The sequence below is a fragment of the Poecilia reticulata genome, linkage group LG12, assembly GCF_000633615.1.
Source record: "Poecilia reticulata strain Guanapo linkage group LG12, Guppy_female_1.0+MT, whole genome shotgun sequence".
Classification (NCBI taxonomy): domain Eukaryota; kingdom Metazoa; phylum Chordata; class Actinopteri; order Cyprinodontiformes; family Poeciliidae; genus Poecilia; species Poecilia reticulata.
Window position 1 is genome coordinate 11,679,122 of NC_024342.1, and position 2,740 is coordinate 11,681,861.

Genomic DNA, 2,740 nt, shown 5'->3' on the forward strand with positions numbered 1-2,740 from the left:
TTTTCTCAGTTCCCCTGTGAAACCAAAACAAGGTAAACGTATAATAATAACATCTTCAGAATGTATCTCTCCTTCTTTCTCCCTTGAGCCAAACGACCCACATCCCCTCACACACACCTCCTCCACACACCCCCTCCCGCCTCCTCCTCCCGGCGGTCCGAGGAGCGCCCGGGTGTGAAATGTAAAAGGGAGARCGCTGTCGTTCAAACTGTCCCAACCACCAGTACATGCTTGCCGTTTCTCCTGGCGACTCTTCCTCTTCCTCTGTCAGAGTCCGCCTGTCCCTCTCACCCCCTTCCCACTGCCTTCCCCCTTCATCACACCTCCCCTTCTCAGGTGGGCCCGGCGCTGCAGGTTGCAGGTGCGCAGGACCCCTCAGCCAATGAAAAATGAGTGCTTCCTCACGTTGTGACTTTGATGAACTTCACTGTACGTCAGCCTATCACTCTTCTCCATTTGGCTTCCCCCGGAAAAACTGCCCCATGACACACACGCAAACACGCACACACACATAGTATGCACATGCACAGAAGTGGTGAACACGCTGGACCATGTATTTGTCTTGTTGAAGGAAGACGCTGCGCTCGGGTAAATACGAGGGTCTCTTTGTCTGTGTGTGCATGTGTGCAATTGTAACATACAATCCAGAATGAGAAGGACTTCTGAGAATTTATTTAGACACATTTGTTCAAGATAGACTTGACTTTGTTGAAAGGCTGTAAAGTTTCTTGAAGATAAAGTTTTTCCAAGAGTGAAAAGTACTAAGAGTTTGGCATGAATGATATTCCCATCACCCTTTTTAGCTGCAACAAAAAGCCTCAATTGTTCTATAAATTGTTTGAAAATGTGATTGATGACTGGAAAGTGAGTGTATATGTTTTTGTAACATAAAAATCCACAAAGTCTGCTTGTAATCTTCTCTGTATTTAGTTCCTCCCGAAATACAGAGAACAATTTTGAATGTAAAACCTGCCAGGAGAAACATGCTCACGTGTGTGTGTGTGTGTGTGTGTGTGCATGTGTGTTTAGATTGCACAAATCTTGTGGGTCTGCTAACTGCAGACAGAAGAGTCAGGGGGCTAATCCCTCCCGGTTGGTCCCTAATCCAGTTCTAATCCCTTTAAAACTCTCTATCACCCTCTGAGGACCTCAACATGGTTAAATCTTATGAAGACACGTGAAACACAAAACACACATACACAGGTACAATTCCGTTAACTCTACAAAAGTGAAATGTTTTCACGTAGCCGTATTGATTATGTTATTTGCATTTCTTTTTAATCCCCTTTCTTCTGATACCCTTAAGTAAAATCCAGTGCAGCCAGAGCTGAGTCAGTGTTTTGCAGAATTTTGCAGGTTATTTAGAGGATGCCTTTGCCGGATTTGTGCACCTGTTGACTGACATTTTCCCCTATTGTTCGTTACAAAATGGCCACAGGATCATTCAGATTAGATGAAAAAATATGTGGAAACATTTCTTACATACTGCAACAGATTTTTTTARAATTTGATTTGGAGCTGGGCGCCGACTTCACATGAATATGCTTTGATTTAAAGAATTAMATTTTTTTAAGACTGCCCCTGTATTTTCACCTCATCTTCAAGAAATYATCCTCACAGCATGATGCTGTCACCACCATGTTTCTCAGCAGGGCTGGATGACTATGTTGTCCTATCGACAGATTCTCAGAAATAAACTGAGGATTTCTRCAGCTCCTCCASCTCGGACTAATGCTGTCCTTTTATGATGTTTCCATGGTAACTTTCTACTGTACATTATTTAAGGGTATCAAAGTAAAAAAGGTTAAATAYAAATGCATGACTTATTTATTTTTTAATAAATTTTCAATTTTGCACAAACTAAGTTGATCTTTCACAAGAAAAAAATTATTTATAGTTAAAACATGAAAAAATGGGTGGGACTACTTTTGCAACTCTTTTTATTATCAGCAAGCGTTAACAAGACACTGCTGCTCTAAAAGACATTAGATTACAGGCACTTGCTAAATTAGATTATGGTTTGTCTCTGCAGGTTTCCTTCTTGTGCCATGTTTGCTTAGTTGTTGTGCTTCCTCACATTGCGATCCATCTACCACCCGTTTCTGTCTGATGAAATGACAGGGTGCGTGGGCGAAACAACCTGAAAACAAGCAGTTACAAAAACAGATGGTAATCTAAGTGCTGTTGAAATGTGCTTCATGTGCATAGTGATCCAAATCTTTGAGAGAATACAACAATATTCAACAGAGCTCATCCCGGGGGAACTGATGGATGAATGACTGTGTGTGGTCTAAACAATCCTTAGAAGAGTAATAATGCTTATTTTAGTCTAAGGAAGCAGAGGATGGTGAATGTGGTTTCTCTTCTACACTTGCTGTGAGAGGTAATGCAAAAAAAATGGTCTGTGTTTTACTTTTAAGTGGTTTTCTTATAAGTTTTTACCAACKTTGATTGATTTTGTCAAGTAATTAACTGCATCACTATGTAAAGCTTTAATTTTCAAAAGAAAAARAAAATTCTGCCATTTTCCTGCAAATTTTTATGAAGTGTAAAAATAATGTACCCACTTTCATTATACAAATCTACATGCTTGCTTTAATCCTTTTGTTCTCCTAACCAGCCCCCCCTCCACCCTCTTCAGCTTCCCAAACAGACAAATGCATTACACAAATGAAAAACAAGTGAGAGGCAGCAGAGTGAGATGCAGCAGGGTGAGATGCAGCAGAGTGAGATGCAGCAG

General features: G+C 40.8%; 1 long non-coding RNA gene across 1 annotated transcript in view; it reads right to left on the bottom strand.

Moving 5' to 3' along the window:
• Positions 1-1,923: 1,923 nt before the first annotated feature.
• The window catches only part of LOC103473544 (uncharacterized), a 57,583-nt gene continuing 56,766 nt past the window's right edge, over positions 1,924-2,740 (bottom strand). Inside the window, exon 4 of the long non-coding RNA XR_535039.1 lies at positions 1,924-2,140. This is a non-coding gene — a long non-coding RNA (uncharacterized LOC103473544). The remainder of the gene's footprint in view (positions 2,141-2,740) is intronic.